The sequence below is a fragment of the Labeo rohita genome, chromosome 25, assembly GCF_022985175.1.
Source record: "Labeo rohita strain BAU-BD-2019 chromosome 25, IGBB_LRoh.1.0, whole genome shotgun sequence".
NCBI classification, from domain to species: Eukaryota; Metazoa; Chordata; class Actinopteri; order Cypriniformes; family Cyprinidae; genus Labeo; species Labeo rohita.
In genome coordinates this window covers 27,925,234-27,943,747 of record NC_066893.1, presented here as the reverse complement: position 1 = coordinate 27,943,747, position 18,514 = coordinate 27,925,234, and the positions used below count along the sequence as shown (strand labels likewise).

Below are 18,514 nucleotides of genomic sequence, written 5' to 3'. Positions count from 1 at the left end.
TTTTTTTTTTTTTCCCACTTCAACTTTTAGAACATTTTATTGTTGGATGCCACAGATGATTTTGCGGAGAAGGTGGTGGAATTTTCACAAACAAAACAGTATAATTTAATGAAACGAATGTCTCATTGTAATCAAAAAGACGATGAACTAATCGACACAGCAATTTGTCCCGTCACATTAAAGAGCATGAAAAACACGTTATTGCAAAACACATTGTTTGTATTTCGCTATAAAACTGACATATTTAGAAAGCTGAGACTTTGTTTTATATTAAAAGTACCAAAAGCACAAAGCTTATTGCTATTATTGGGTGGCTGGCGCACTGTAAATAGGCCTACTGAATGCAGTCAAAGACGTGAAATATTATTTCAAAACATACTGTCCTTGCGAAACATTTTGTCTTTGTTTTCGAAATATTTAGACTTTATTCTCGTCATTTTGACTTCATTTTCGAAACATTTAGATTTTTATTCTCGTAATTTTGACTTTGTTCTCGAAACATTAACTTTTTTCTAGTAATTTCAACTTCGAAACATTTTGACTTTGTCCTGGAAACATTTTGACTTTGTTCTCAGAATTTTGACTTTATTCTCGTAATTCAACTTTCGCGTAATTTCTATTTTATTCTCATAATTTCAACTTTGTTCTCGAAACATTTTGACTTTGTTCTCACAATTTCGACTTTATTCTCATAATTTCAATTTTTGTACAATTTCTACTTTATTTTTATAATTTCGACTTTGTTCTTGCAACATTTCGACTTTGTTCTCGCAAACCTTCCGACTTTGTCCTCGAAACTTTTCGTCTTTGTCCTCGAAACATTTTGACTTTGTCCTCGAAACTGTTCAACTTTGTCCTCGCAACTTTCGACTTTGTCCTCCAACATTTCGACTTTGTCCTCGCAACATTTCGACTTAGTTCTCGCAATTTCGACTTTGTTCTCGAATTGTTGACTTTGTTCTAGTAATTTAGACTTCGCTCTCGAAACATTTCGACTTTGTTCTCAAAACTTTTCGACTTTGTTCTCAAAACTTTTTGACTTTGTCCTCAAAACTTTTCGACTTTGTCCTCGAAACTTTTCGTCTTTGTCCTCGAAACATTTTGACTTTGTCCTCGAAACTGTTCGACTTTGTCCTCGAGACATTTCGACTTTGTCCTCGCAACATTTCAACTTTTTTCTCGAATTGTTGACTTTGTTCTGGTAATTTAGACTTCGCTTTCGAAACATTTCGACTTTGTTCTCGAAACTTTTCAACTTTGTTCTCGAAACTTTTTGACTTTGTTTTTTGCAACATTTCGACTTTGTTCTCGCAATTTCGACTTTATTCTCATAATGTTGACTTTGTTCTTGTAATTTCGACTTTGTTCTCAAAACATTTTGACTTCGTTCTCATAATTTCAACTTTGAAACATTTTGACTTTGTCCTTGAAACATTATGACTATTCTCGTCTCATTTCGACTTTGTTCTCAAAACATTTCGACTTTATTCTCGAAACATTTAGAATTTATTCTTAAAACAGTTGAACTTTATTCTCGTAATTTCGACTTTATTCTCATAATTTAAAAACGCTAAATTTTAAAACTCGTAATTTTAAAATTCTAAAACGCTGTTGTAATTTCAACTTAGAAACATTTTAACTTTATCCTTCGAAACATTTTGACTTTGTTCTCATAATTTCGACTTTGTTCTCCCAATTTCAACTTTTGCGTAATTTCTACTTTATTCTCGTAATTTTGACTTTGTTCTCAAAACATTTCGAATTTATTCTCGAAATATTTTGACTACATTCTCAAAATATTTTAACTTTATTCTTGTAATTTCGACTTTATTCTCGTAATTTAAAAAACGCTGTTCAGTTTTACTGTTTACTGCATATTATTCTTCTCGTTATTTCCCTAAAGCAGCTAATGAATCAGAAGTCTCACCTATAGGCTTACTTCCACGTTGAAGAATAAATGGATAATCAGACTACTTTTTGATTACATTTAGATTACTTCTGACCTAACTCATTTATCACATTGATTTAAATAGGACAATCTTGTACCATACTGATATAAAAATAAAACGAGAATGAAAATATATTCCATTTGTTGAAGTGCATTAAAAATTACATTACGCCAAGGTTTCCCAAACTGGATTTGTAATGGAACTGCAGGGGGGTTGTGAAATTAATAAAAACCTAATAATTAATTAAATCATAAAAATGTAAATTTAAAATAAATAATTTTAAAACAACAAACAAAATAAAAACGGTGTGAATGTCAACAAAATTGAAAGACTTTCTGAATGTATATAAGCCGAAGACTATTTTAGAAAAAAAAAATTTAAAGATAAAAGAAAATTATATTAGAGAGAATTAACAGATTATGAATAATTTATTGTTATTGTGTGAATAGTATGTAATCATAATATCACTATAAAAGTAACTGTAATCTGATTACAAGTATTTTAAAATGTAATATAATCTAATACAAGTAATGTAATCTAATTATATCTAAATCTAAATAATTACATGTAATCAGTTACTACCCAGCTGCCTGTCTCCCCAACCGTTAAGATCATACTGAGAAGGAAGAAGGATTTGTAAAGGAAGTGTCTTTTCAGCACTAGAATAAATACTTCTCTGTAAACATTTTTGCAGGGAGGGAAGCATTTTGAGGCAATGCATCATTCGAAAAGTCCTTTGAGGAACATCTTAAAAGTTTATCTTACAGGAAACATGAGTTATTTAAAACACAAGCTTTGCAAGTACATCTTCAAGGCTGCAAGAGCTAACATTACTTTAAAATGCCCTGAGATGGGTGTCAAAATACAAGCTTTTTCAGAGTGGTTTTAAGCACACTTTTGTGGTTGATAGATGGTTGCCTTGCAGTTGCTAGGCTGTGTGATTTTTTTAACCTGTTTTATGGCTCAGCAGGTGAAAATGGTGTGTCTAATTACTTAGAAAAGTATCAACACACTCTCCTCAACAAGATGTTTTGAAAAATCAATTACGTCTGGAGCACAAACGCTGTAGGATGAGCAATAGCGAGGTTGTTTTGATTAATACGCACACCAAAATGTAGTCGACTGGAAAAACGAATAGAAGCAGACGTCAGGATTGGTGATTGGTGACCACAGGTCAACTCCTTCCAGACTGATGTTTCCATTGGATCGCCAACGCCATTTAACATCCAGCTAAACTCGTCGTGACCGGGTGACGTTTCCAACACAATCCTGAAAAAACAGAGAATGAGAAAAAGATTAGAATTCAATAAATAGTTAAAATAGTGAACATTTCGAGCATCCTAACCTATATGAGTTTCTTTCTTCTGTTGAACACCAAAGATGATGTCTGGGAGAAAGGTGGTAAACAAACAAACTATGGAAGTCAGTGGGTACCGGCAACTGTTTCCCAACATTCTTCAAAATATCTTCTATGGTGTTCAACAGAAGAAAGACACTCATACAGGTTTGAAACAACACTAGGGTGAGTACATTGCATAATCTTTATTCTCGAAACATTCGACTTTATTCTTGTAATTTCCACTTCATTCTAAAATCATTTATTCAAAACATTTTGGCTTTACTCTCGTGATATCGACTTTATTCTAAAAACATTTCGATTTTATCCTAGAAACATTTCAACTTTATTTTTGAAACATTTCGACTTCATTCTTGTAATTTCGACTTTATTCTAGAAACATTTATTCAAAACATGTCGACTTTATTTCTAAACATTTAGACTTTATTGTTGTAATTTCGACTTTATTTTTGTAATTTCGACATTATTGTCCTAATTTCGACTTTATTTTTGAAACATTTAGACTTTATTTTCGCAATTTCGACTTTATTCTCGTAATTTCGATTTTATTTCTGAAACATTTCAACTTCATTCTCGTAATTTCGTCTTTATTCTAGAAATATTTATTCAAAACATTTTGACTTCGTTTCTAAACATTTAGACTTTATTCTCGTAATTTCAACTTTATTCTTGTAATTTTGACATTATTGTCGTAATTTCGACTTTGTTCTCGAAACATTTCAACTTTATTTTTGAAACATTTCGACTATTTTCGAAACATTTCTACTTTATTTTCGTAATTTCAACTTTATTCTCGTAATTTCGACTTTATTCTTGAAACATTTTGACTTTATTCTCGTAATTTCGATTTTATTTCTGAAACATTTCAACTTCATTCTCGTAATTTCGTCTTTATTCTAGAAATATTTATTCAAAACATTTTGACTTCATTTCTAAACATTTAGACTTTATTCTCGTAATTTCAACTTTATTCTCGTAATTTCGACTTTATTCTTGAAACATTTCGACATTATTGTCGTAATTTCGACTTTATTCTTGAAACATTTTGACTTTATTCTCGTAATTTCGACTTTATTCTCGTAATTTCAACTTTATTTCTGAAACATTTCAACTTCATTCTCGTAATTTCGACTTTATTTTTGAAACATTTCGACTTTATTTTCGCAATTTCGACTTTATTTTTCGCAATTTCGACTTTATTCTAGAAATATTTATTCAAAACATTTTGACTTCATTTCTAAACATTTAGGCTTTATTCTCGTAATTTCAACTTTATTCTTGTAATTTCGACATTATTGTCGTAATTTCGACTTTGTTCTCGAAACATTTCGACTTTATTTTCGAAACATTTCGACTTTATTTTCGAAACATTTCGACTTTATTTTCGTAATTTCAACTTTATTCTCGTAATTTTGACTTTATTCTCGTAATTTCGACTTTATTCTTGAAACAATTCACCTTTATTCTTGAAACATTTCAACTTTATTTTCGTAATTTAGACTTTATTCTCATAATTTAGACTTTATTCTCGAAACATTTCGACTTTATTTTCGTAATTTTGACTTTATTCTAGAAATATTTATTCAAAACATTTTGACTTCATTTCTAAACATTTAGACTTTATTCTCGTAATTTCAACTTATTCTTGTAATTTCGACATTATTGTCGTAATTTCTACTTTGTTCTCAAAACATTTCGACTTTATTCTCGAAACATTTCGACTTTATTCTCGAAACATTTCGACTTCATTTTTGTAATATCGATTTCATTCTAGAAACATAAATTCGAAACATTTTGACTTTATTCTCATAATTTCTGCTTTATTCTTGTAATTTCAACTTTATTCTAGAAACATTTATGCAAAACATTTCGACTTTATTTCTAAACATTTTGACTTTATTCTCCAAACATTTTGACTTTATTTTCGAAACATTTCAACTTTATTTTTGTAATTTTGTCATTAGTCATATTGTTTGACTTTATTCTTGTAATTTCGACTTTATTCTAGAAACATTTCGACTTTATTCTCAAAATTTCAACTTTATTCTCAAAATATTTCGACTTTATTCTCGAAATTTTCTAATTTATTCTTATAATTTCGACTTTGTTCTCAAAATATTACAACTTTAATCTTGTCATTTTAGATTTTTTTATTTTTTAACGTGGCACTAAAGCGCAGTTGTATGAACACACACTGGTTTTACTGTTTACTGCACATTGTAATTCGGTTTGTTATTCACGGATAATGCCCGTGACCTGGTGATGTTCCCAACAGAAACAGAGAATGAGAAAAAGAATAGAAGAATAGAATTCAATAAATAGTTTAAATAGTGAACATTTCGAGTATCCTAACCTTTATGAGTTCCTTTCTTCTGTTGAACACCAAAGAAGATATTCTGGAGAAAGCTGGGAAACAAACTATGGAAGTCAATGGGTACCGGCAACTGTTTGTTTCGCAACATTTTTCTCAAAATATCTTCTATGGTGTTCCACAGAAGCAAGACACTCAATACAGGTTTGAAACAACACGAGGGCGAGTAAATGACATAATTTTTATTTCTGTGTGAACTGTCCCTTTAAGAATGAAGTTTCTTTTGAGTGAACTATGCTGTTTAATAGGCAGAGAAAGGGAGAATCGCCTACCGCAGTTTGTGTTTCGCTCTGGAAACATTCACTGCTAATACATTTTGCAGGCTTATGGATATTTGTCACGTTGTTTTGCTTGTCACGGAGAACGTATTTTCCACTCAAGTCACAAGAGCTGATGAACTGAGCAGGTGGGCGGGTGGAAAACACGTCTTCGCTGCCTTTGTAATGGACTTTAATGAGCAAATTAACCGCAGGTCAAAGCAGTCGAGCCAATTCCTGAGAGATTTCCACGGCGAAACTCGGAGCGGCTTTTCTCGAGTGGCTCTCAGAGGCCAGACGGACGTTTTTTTTAGGTGGAGAACGCGAGGGATTGTTCAATTACGCTGATTGAGGGCTTGCAATGACCTTTTGAAAGTCTTAATGAGAATTTATCCCATAATGCGATGCAGCGGATTCACAGACGCGTATTCATGACCCGCGTGGCAGTCGTGATAAACCGTGCATTATGGATGCTTTACACATATGCGTCACGGGTTTGAAACGCAAATGTGTGTGTGACGTGTGTTTTGATGGCAGGTGTCTCTGCTGTTCTGGGCAGAAATGTGAGGTTTCATTGGAGATTTGTGCAATCCTGAATCCAGATGTGCTTCTGACTTATAAACTTCTAAAGGAACGTTCAGGTTTATAACAAGCTAAGCTCTATTGACAGCTGTGGATTACGACTGAAAATAATTCGCCAAAAATACATTTGCAGCAATGGAAGTTTAAGGGGAAAGACATTCAGAAGGGTTTAAACGAAAAAATATGCAGCACATCTTAATTCCTTCAAGCAAAAAATTACTAATTTAAAGAATAGTAATATAAAATATAAAATCTGTTATTTTAGTAACATTGGTATACCAGTATAGTTTGTGTTAATATTTTGAAATATATATATTTTTTAATTCATTCACTTTAATTTTTGTTTTTAAGTTTTCATTTTTATTATTGTGTTTTTATATGTCTATATAGGCTTTGTAAAGTTTTTTATAATTTACATTTTTTATATATATATTTTTTAATGGATACATTTTAATTAATTTGGTTTTAGTTATTTTAGTACCTAACGTTTACTAAACCAAACAAAAATGAGAAATGTTGATTTGGCAACTAACTTTAATAAAATATATTATTTATATATAATTTTAGAAATATTTATATAAAAATATATGATTTTATTTCAGTTAATATGTCTGTATAGGTTTTATATGTTTTTTTTTTTCATAGTTTACATATTTTATAGTTTTTTTTATTATTATTTATGGATTTTATTTAATGTAGCTTTAGTTATTTTAATACCTAACGTTAAACTAAACAAAAATGAGAAATGTTGATTTGGCAACTAACTTTAATAAAATATATTATTTATATATAATTTTAGAAATATTTATATAAAATATATTATTTTATTTCAGTTAATATTTATTTTATTTAAATTTTTTTTTTATTTAGTTTTCACAGATTTTTTGAAGTTTTCAGTTTTATTATTGTTTTTTTTATATGTCTATATAGGTTTTATATAGTTTTTTTATATAGTTTACATATTTTATAGTTTTTTAAATTATTATTTATGAATTTTATTTAATTTAGTTTTAGTTATTTTAATACCTAACGTTAAACTGAACAAAAATGAGAAATGTTGATTTGGCAACTAACCTTAATAAAATATATGATTTATATATAATTTTACAAAAATGTATATAAAAACATATACATTTATTTGAGTTAATATTTATTTTATTTCAATTTTTTTCAAATTTAGTTTTCACAGATTTTTAAGTTTTAATTTTTATTATTGTTTTTTTTTATATGTCTATATAGGTTTTATATAGTTTTTTATAGTTTATATATATATATATATATATATATATATATAATTTTTGGATTTTTATTTAATTTAATTTTAGTTATTTTAATACCTTATGTATGAGAAATGTTGATTTGGCAACTAACTTTAATAAAATATATTATTTATATAATAGTTTATAAATATATATTTATAAATATATAATTTTATTTCAGTTAATATATATTTAATTTCAATTAGCAAAAAAAAAAAAAAAAAAAAAAAAACGGTTTTTGTTTTAAAACCCTGTTATGCGAATTAAAAAAAAAAAAAAAGAAGTTTGAAGACTTAAAAGCAAATAATGGTATGAAGTTTCAAATCCCTATAAAATTATACACATTTTCTTCCTGAATAAGTTTGGAAAAAAAGTACGGAAGCAAAACAAGAAAATAAACTGCATTTTTTTATTTTAAGTCAACACGAAATGGTGTTCGCAACTGTTTTAGTAAAATAATATGATGTATTTACCTGTAAACTTTTTGGAAATATGTTTGAATCCCGAACCAGTAAGACTAGAAACATGTATTGGAAAACTAAATGACTTTTGATTTCCATGTTTCAGATGCTAATCCAAGCACAGATTACAGCTACAGGCTTTCTATAAAACTCAATTGGTTTTATGAATTGGCAGCATAACCACACACACAGGAAGTGTATTGGATTTAACCTTTGCCGAGATGTGAAGCATAAGATTTAATGAAACTCTTCACTGCAGCGCCGATCCGTAGAGTCAAATCAATTCAACATGTGTCCAAAGATCCTGCTCTTTGAACTATTACACACAAGACTGATTGCTTCTGCGCGTGTGTGGCCGCTCCGCTCGTTTTTCACTCGCAGGCTCCGCTCCAAAACCTAGTGAGCGACCTTGCTGTCTACAGTCTACATAGAAAGCGTCCTAACTGAAATACAATCTACCCTAGCAAACAGGTAACATTATTAGAACATTCTGGCAACGTTCTCTCAACGTTATGAACACTATCAACACTTCACTAATGTTAACACAAAAATGTTAATCATACATGGAATGTGTTTTTTTCTTGTAAACATTTTAGTTGGATTGTTTTTAGTTACTACGTGTTTTAGAGCATTTATAGAAGTAACGCATTTCAGAAAGTAACGTTTGCAAAATTATAAAATGGAAAAATAAATGAATAATTAAAAACAACCGGACGTTCAGAGAACATTCAGAAACTGTTTTCATAGTCTTCATATTTTAATAATATTTTTGGTCCATTTTTAATATGTATAGTTTTATTGGTTTTAATTTATTTAGTTTTAGTGATTTTAGCACTTCACGTTAAACTGAATAAAAATGAAAAATGCTGCTTTGGCAATTAGCTCAAATAAAGTAAATTTAAGTTTTATATATATTTATATTTTATACATATTTTATTTCAGTTAACATTAGTTTTAGTTAATGAAAATGTTTGTTTTATGGTTTTAGTTTTAGTTACATAATATAATATAACTTTGTATATAATAATATAACTATAAAAACTTTGTATGTGAGTGTTTCTTTATTTTTAAATGATTAAAAAAAATACATTACAAACCTAGACATAATATAATAATTTGAAGGTTAAATAATGGTTAAAATTAAATAATGGCATGTAATCAATTGTTTTCTGAGCAATGTTATTTTAGTACCCCATTTACTATTATAGTTTTTGCTAATATTTTGATTTACATTTTTTTTTGTTAATGTTTTTGTCTATTTCATTAGTTACATAGTTGTTATGTATGTCTATAGTTATTTTAAGCTTGCTATTCTAGTGATTTTAGTACTAAATAAAAATGAGAAGTGTTTCTTTGGCATTTAGCTGAAATAAAGTAAGTATAAGTTTTATGTATATCACTTAACAAAAATGTGTTTTTAATTTAATTTTATATTTTGGTTTTAGTTAACTATAATAACCCTGTATCTGAGTGTTTCTTTTTTATTTTTACATTTTTTTAACCTAAAAATAAAGAAAAATAAAACAAAGTTTGAAGGTTTAAAAGTAAATAATGGTATGAAGTGACAACCTTTCACCATTAACGATTTGTTTGGATGTTCAAACATTTTTGTTTGCTTCTTGTTTCAGAATGTTCACTTAAGTAATGTTTGCAAAATTATAAAATGATTAAAAAAAAAAAAAAAACCTGGATGTTCAAAGAACATATTTTTTTCATAGCCTTCAAATTTTAATAATAATGTTTGGTCGGTTTCATATGTATAGTTTTATTTTTTATCTACTGGTTTTAATTTATTTAGTTTTAGTGATTTTAATACTTCAAGTTAAACTGAATGAAAATGAGAGATGTTGGTTTGGCAGTTAGCTAAAATAAAGTAAGTTTTATATATATTTATACATTATTTTATTTTAGTTAACATTTATTTCAGTTAACAAAAATGTTTGTTTTATGGTTTTAGTTTAAGTTAACTATAATAGCCCTGTATCTGGGTGTTTTTTATTTTTAAATTATTAAAAATGCTGTAAAAACAAACTAGATATAATCAAGTTTGAAGATTTAAAAGTAAATAACAGCATGAAGTGTCAATCTTTTACCATCAAATCAATTTACTTAACCAATCAATCAATATATCTACACAATTGTTTTCTGAGCAATGTTATTTTAGTATCCCATATACTATTATAGCTCTTGATTTACATTTTTTTATTTTCTTACATTTTCAGTCACTTTGTTAAAGTACATCTGTATAGTTATTTGAAAGAAGTCCATCTCCAAAACGAAGATTCACATATAATGTACTCACCCCCTTGTCATCCAAGATGTTCATGTCTTTTTTTTTTCAGTCGTTCTCTAACTGATATGAATCAAAACAAAAACAGTTCAGAGTAAAACAAGACGAGCGTTTGACATTAAAAAGTATATAAATAGTATTATTTTAATGAAAATAACCAATCGTTTTGCTAGATAAGACCCTTCTTCCTCATCTGGGATCGTTTACAACTGCATTTGGGATCATTTGAAGCCGCATTTAACCTGCATTTTGGAAGTTCAAAATCGGGGCACCATATCAGTCCATTATATGGAGAAAAATGCTAAAATGTTTTTCTCAAAAAACAATTTCTTTATGACTGAAGAAAGAAAGACATGAACATCTTGGATGACAAGGGGATGACTGTGAATCTTTGTTTTGGAAGTGGACTTCTCCTTTAAGTTTTTTTACATCTAAAAAACTGGACTTTTAGTATGGAAGCCTGTTTCTGCCACTGAATAAAAAATTAAAAGGATAATTGCTACATTTTATCTCACGATTCAGACTTTTTTTTCTCGCAATTTCAAGTTTACATCTCACAAATCTGACCTTTTTTCTCACAATTCTCACAAACTCACAATTGCGAGTTATAAAGTCACAATTCTGAGAAATAAATAAGTCGCAATAACCTTTTTTTTTATTCAGCGGTGGAAACGGGCTTCCATAGTTTACAGACCTTTCAGCAATAACATTTTCATAGTTCAAGTTTTACATTTAATGATTTACCCTATTTTAGCTAATTGCCAAAGCAACATTTCTCATCATTGTCATTGAGTTTAACTAAAATAGATAAAAATATAAAATTCTACATATGAAAATGACAAAAAACCCCCACAATTATTAAAACTTGATGTTCTCTGAACATCCAGTTTTTTATATATTTTCATTTTGCAAATGTTACTTTTGAACATTCTTAAAACAAGTAACAAAAAATGTTAGATTATCATCCAACTAAAACGTTTGAATGAAACAGGATATATAACTTAAAATAACTATAGACATACTTCCAAAAAAAAAAAAAAAAAAAAAAAAAAATATATATATATATATATATATATATATATATATATAAAATGACTGATCATTTTCACATGTATAGTTTAGTTTTAGTTTATTTATTATTGTATTTCAGGTTAAATTAAATAAAAATGAGAAATATGTTGGCAATTAGCTGAAATAAAATAAGTTTAAATTCGTAAAAAAAAATATTACATATTTTATTTCAGTCAACATTTATTTTATTTTAATTATTAGTAATTTTATTTTTTATAGTTTTAGTTAAATATAATAATAACCCTATCTGAAGTTATTTAAAAAAATACATCTCATAAAGTCTGAAGCTTTAAAAGTTAATAATGGTATGAAACGCAAACTTTTCACCATCATATCAATTCACTGTGGATAAAATTCATATATTTTCTGTGTCATTTGAGCATGACATTTTTTAAATGTTACTTCTTGTTTCAGAACATTCTGAGAACATTCAAAAGTAACATTCACATAATGTTGCAACATAATAAAATGGAATGTTTCCTTAACGTTCATTCAACCAAGAAAGAATGTTACATTTAAAAATGTAAAAACGTAACATTTCAGAGAACATTCAGAAATAACATCAGGTCTTCAAAATATAAATCACAAGCAGGATGAGTTTTAGCAAATGTGTGACAACTTTAAAACACCCTAAACTAATTACACAACCCAGGCCGTCGTGCATTCTGATTGGCTGAGGGATGAGTGTTTGTTTGCGTGCAGGAACGAGAGCGTCACTCACACCCACGCCGACTGTCTGGAGAGAACATGGTGACACTCATGGGTTTATACCGCGGTAATAATAACCTCACAGTAAATGCACATCAGCACCAATTACTCTGACAGCTCAGATACGCACACCTACACGCAATAATTACCCATAATACTCTCATCCCGCTTTCTAATACCATCTCTGGCATTTCAGCACAACAAACACACACAACTGCTCATCACCGCATACTAATGACTGTTTTGTTAGTTATGAATATTCATAACATTCATACTCTTTAAGGTATGTGGATGTTATAACAATAACAATGGAATAAATTAAGCAAATGCTGTGTGATTTGATACAAATTAAACACTGTACAAATTACACTATATCTTACAGTAACATTTAATATTAATAGTCATTAATAGTTAAAAAAATCCTTTTTAGACTTATACTCTATTCATTTACATACTGCTTGTTTTCTTAAAAAAAAGCTTCTCTGTTCTTTTTATATTCTACCTATTTTTTTCTATTTATTTATTATACAATTAACAAAAAAAAAAAGCCTCTAACACCAGCTTGCTTTTTCTTTTATATTCTATTAGCTTTCTTTTTATTTAATATATAATTATATTAAAAAAAAACCCTTGCTACGTGTACTGTGTTAGGCTAACTGAGACTTTTAATATCACTTGCATGTTACTTGCAAGTCGCTTTGGATAAAAGCGTCTGCTAAATGTCTAAATGTAAATGTAAAATCCAACAAAATACAGTATAATACAAAATGCATATATCCAAAATATGTGTATTTTTGTTTTTATTTATTATTTTATTTATGTTTTTATTTACGTTTTTGCCATTAAATAAAGTTTTAATAATTATTTAATAATATATTTTGTCTTAAAATTTTTTTTAAATATTACTTAAATGTTTTAAGACACATAATTATGTTATAAATGTTATCTGCTAAATGTCTAAATGTAAAATCCCACAAAATACAGTAAAATAAAACGCATATATCCATATAATGTGTATTTTTGTTTTTATTTATTATTTTATTTATGTTTTTATTTATGTTTTTGCCATTAAAAGTAGTTTTAATAATTATTTAATAATATATTTTGTCTTAAAATATTTTTTTAAATATTATTTTAAATGTTTTAAGACACATAATTATGTGTTATAAATGTTATAAAAATTATTAAAAACACTAGAATACTGAATTTCTTACATGCACGTAGCAGATCAACAACAAATCTGCAACCGTGAAACAAATGAGGGCTAAAAATGGCAACAGAAGTCAGTGAAGTAGAGAAAAATGTGGCTTGAACATTAACCACAGCCACAGCGAAGCCAGAGCTGAGACCCGCGGCCACCCTCTGTACTGTATTTATGTGCTGAACATACTGTGATCATTCATGCTTGACTCCATTTGAACCGGCTGAGACTCTGAGTGTGTGTGTGTGTGTGTGTTGGGAACAGGCCCACACACTCTCTCACTCCTCTACTTTATTCGACATGTCTTTCATAGCAGCCAGAGTCACTTATCCATGAAAGTCATGGGCGGCTCACCCAGCCGGAGGCTCGCTGCCAGCCGGCCGGATTCACAGTCCCGCCTCCCGCTGCCAGACAGATGGAATCCAGCATCAGCCTTCCAGAATCTCGGAATCCCGGAAAAATTCTAGAAGTCCAGCTCTGCTGGGATCCTGGAACGTTAAACTCACAGGAGTGCAGCATGAAAAAACTGATATAAAAGCAGAAAGAATAAAAGCAGTTTAAATTGTGGGAAATTAACAAGACACAGAATGTGCCTAGTTAAAGTAGATTTTGTTGATTCAGGCTGTTAAAAGAATGTTCCAGGTTCAATAAAACATGTTGATTACCATGTATAAATTGACAATGATTACTAAAAATATTAATATAAAAAGGATTAATACTTTAGTGTTTAGTATATATATATATTTTTTCCAATTATTACTTATTTTAAAATAATATAAAATATATTACATGTAATAAACATTAAATTAAATATTAATATTAATACAGAAATTATTAATTTAAATTATATAAAATATATATTAAGTAAAAATGTAATAAAAATGTTCTATAATTATTAAGATGCTTTGAAACATTCTACTTAACAGAATAAAAATATATTATTTTTAATAAAATGTATTATTAAAAATTAGAATGATTCTGAATAACTGCTAAAATATTCATTTAAAAAATGTTAATTTAAATGATATACAATATATATTAAAATACATATTAAATAAAAATGTAATTAACATTTTCTAATTATTAAGATGCTTTGAATTATTACTAAACATTCCATTTAAAATAATAAAAATATATTATATTTTATAAAATGTATTATTAAATAATTAAAATAATTCTGAATGACTGCTAAAATATTCATTTAGATATTATTATTAATTTAATTGATATAAAATATATAATACATTTAATAAAATATTCTTATATTTTCTTCCATTATTACTTATTTTAAAATAATATAAAATATATTACATTTAATAAATATTAAATTAAACGTTAATACAGAAATTATATAAAATAAAAATATATTAAATATATATTAAATAAAAATGTAATAAAAATGTGCTATAATTATTGAAAACGCTTTAAATTATTACTAAAATATTCTATTTAAAAAAAATTTAAAATATACTATATTTAATAAAATGTATTAAATAATTTTAATTATTTTTAATGATCACTAAAATGTTCATATAAATTATTATTTATAAATGTATATAATTTTTGAATTATAAATTCAATTTGAACAATTTCAAATTATTACTAAAACATTTATGTAAAATTACTAATTTAAAACCATATAAAATACACTACATTAAATTATATTTAATTATTACTAAAAGGTGCATATAGAAATGATTATTAATTTAAAATGATATACAATATATATTAATATATACTGTTTTAAAATTTAAAAGGCTATAAAATACACATTAAATAAAAATGTAATAAAAATTTGCTATAATTATTGAAAATGCTATTAATTATTACTAAAATATTCTAAAATTATATAGAAATGATTGTTATAAAATATATATTAAATGTAATAAAAATGTACTATTAAAATTTGTTCTTTTTAATTACTACCAAAATATTAATATACAAATTGTAATAAAATGCTATAAAATTTATATTATATTAATAAAAATGTATTAAATAATTACCATTATTACTAAGATATCCATAAAAATAAAAAATATATAAAAGTATATTAAATATTAAAAACACATTATATCTCCCAAAAATATATTAATAAATAATTATCTAATTATTTTTCATTATTACTAAAAATACTTAACAAATTATTCTTCTTTTAAAATAACAATGTATTGTTTTATAATACATTAATTAAAGTACTATATTAATATGAACTAATTATTTTTAATTCTTATATATTACTTTAACATATTTAATATATTATTTTAATTATTATGTTTGTAATTATTATTTTCAAAAAATATTTAAAAGGATCATTTACAGTCAGTCTGTGATTTTTTTGCTAAATGGTACAGTAGAATTACTGAATTTATGTGCAGGCCAGAGGACATGATTAACTGCATATTTTATATGATATATAATTCACTGCACTAATTGAATGCATCATATTCATACAAACACAGCCCTGTTAAAAATAGCTGATGTGACCCTCTCGGAAAGAAGAAGGCCTGGTAATTCATCTGCAGAGGATCTGGAAGGAAAGGTAATGACAGCCGGATCCATGGGCTCTTTACACTGACACACAGATGATGCTTTTTATAGCAGCGAATGAGCAGAGTGTTTGTCAGGGTTACAAGCGGACAGAGTCATTAGAGGAAGAGAAGAGCTGTATATGAGGGATCTCTCAGGAACTCACGCTGGAGATGTGATGTCAGGTCCAGGTGCTCGCTTTTATCCGTCCTATCTCTTCGGTCTGTCTCACAAACACACTCCCGGCCAAGATGAAGATGCTGGGAATGAAAGCAAACATGACACTTTCAGCTCCAGAAATCACTGCATGTTTGGATGCATCTCCACAAAACCCCCAGCAATCATTAAATTCAAGCGATTCACTAGGAAAAACAGTTCAAAAGAGCCAGTCGTTTACTAATTAATTGTTAAAAAAAGCACGCAGTGATGGGTGAAACGGAGCTTTTCGAAACTACGAATTGGTTAAACCACTGCGTCATAAAATGATTCACTGTTACAAAGCGATCCACTCGGAGCGCATATCGCGAATCATTTGATGTAGATCAGGAGTTCAGATCGCGAATCATTTGCTTCAGAACGGGGGTTCGGAGCGCGGATGGCGAATCATTTGACTTAGATCGGGAATTCGGAGCGTTTTTCTTTTCTTTTTTTTTTTATTAAACAATATGTTAGATACAGATAATTACATACAGAGACAAAAAAGGCTATACATCTTATGAGGACACAGAGGATGAATAAAGAAATACAGTTTTCATTGCTTTTGAATTAACAGAATTTTGTAAAGTTTCCATATACTTGTACCTGTACAGGTGCATTGCCAAATACAGTCTGATTGACAGCAACTACTATTAGCAAAAATGACATGAAGGGTCAGTGCTGGTTTCCAGAATACTACCATTAAGATTATACTTAAACAGCTCAAGTAGAATATTCAGACTCTTGTGACAGCCATATCTCATTGCCCCACTTTTACCTCTAACATTTATAGAGTGACTAGAATAATAGATAGATTGACTTTCCTGGAGAAAACAAAAATCTACTTCGTGCCTCTTAAAAAACAAAAATAAAAGCCTTCCTTTTATAACTTTTCAAACCCCTGGCATTTAAAGAAAATAGAGACAAAGACATGAAAATGAAATGAGACTAATGCCTGAAAAACTAGAATAAGATATAAACTCTAACATAATAAACTTCACTAGAATAACACAAAAAGCGATAGTACGACTGTCTCTGCAAAACAAAGAATTTAATGAGTATAAGGGCTTGAGTAAAAGCTTTTTTTTTCTTTCTCCCCCTTTTTTGTTCGTTCTTTTTCACATTTGTTTTCCTTTTGGTCATTCAAATTATATATCTTCTTCAAAACGAGCATTCAGTCACATTGACAGCAAAGGATGGATTCAAAAGTAAATATTCCAAATTTATGACCAATGTAAGTCCCCAAAAAAAGTAAAAAATATAGTAACAGATCTAGCACGTGAAATACCACCAAATAGGTAGTGGTACTTTAAATCTTAGTGCTCCAGATTCTATTCATCTGAATACAACACAGTCTACGGTCTGTCCATCCTGTCCGAAATGAGGCCAAAAAAAAAAAAAAAAACGCGAAACACTTCATGCTTATACGTTTCGTGGGCATCAAAAAAAGTCGTTTGGTGCACGGAAATTTCGACGAGGATGCCACAGCATCACTCACCCTACGGATCTTTGGCAGAGATTCTTTTAACATCAATATAGGCGAAGGGGCCTCTGAAGCTGCTCTCTTCCCCTCCTTTCGTGCTTGCTCGACAAGCGGCCAGAGTTGGTTCCGGGCGTCTTTGGTGCTTTGCGTCAGGTCTTCGAAAATCCTGATTTTCCTTTCTTTGAGCACGGCGGCGGTTCTGGAATCCCTCCAGATTTGATCTCGGACGTTGCGTGAAAGAAACTGCACGATGATTCTTGGGCTCGAGCGACCTCCTTCAGAGCCAGTCTATGGGCGACATCAAGCGTGTAGATGAGCTGATCTGCTATCACAGGTGAAACTTTACTGAACAGATCGATGAGAATCTTCTGGACATCTTCTCCTCACTGCTCTTGAATACCGGCCACTCGAAGATTCCACCTCCTCTTGTAAGCATCCAGTTCGTCACATTTGTCACGCAGTACACGGTTCTCCTTTTCCAGAGATTCCACCTTGATCTGTAACGAGCTCACCTTGTCTGTCACCTCTTCTACTTGATTGTTCATAAACTCAAGCGCCTCAGTCACACTGTTTAACGAACGCGTATTATTTTTTACTGTTATTTCGAGGGATTGCATGCGAGTCAGAAATTCCACTTGCATGTTTTCAACTCGCTCCAAAACTTCCAGCAGGTGCGATTTGGAGACCGCCTGATTGTTTGACACCACTCTGTCGACCATTTTCGATTTCTTGGAAGGCGGTTTAGGAGTTTCAGGCAGGGGGATTTTCGATCCAGATGTATTAGCTGCGTCACTCCCCTTAAAC

General features: G+C 29.0%; 1 long non-coding RNA gene across 1 annotated transcript in view; it reads right to left on the bottom strand.

Annotated features, from left to right (window-relative positions):
* Positions 1-2,395: 2,395 nt before the first annotated feature.
* Positions 2,396-18,514, bottom strand: part of LOC127156171 (uncharacterized) — a 29,328-nt gene continuing 13,209 nt past the window's right edge. The window contains exons 3-4 of the long non-coding RNA XR_007825686.1: positions 16,199-16,292; positions 2,396-3,218 (exon numbers count right to left, since the gene is read on the bottom strand). This is a non-coding gene — a long non-coding RNA (uncharacterized LOC127156171). The remainder of the gene's footprint in view (positions 3,219-16,198; positions 16,293-18,514) is intronic.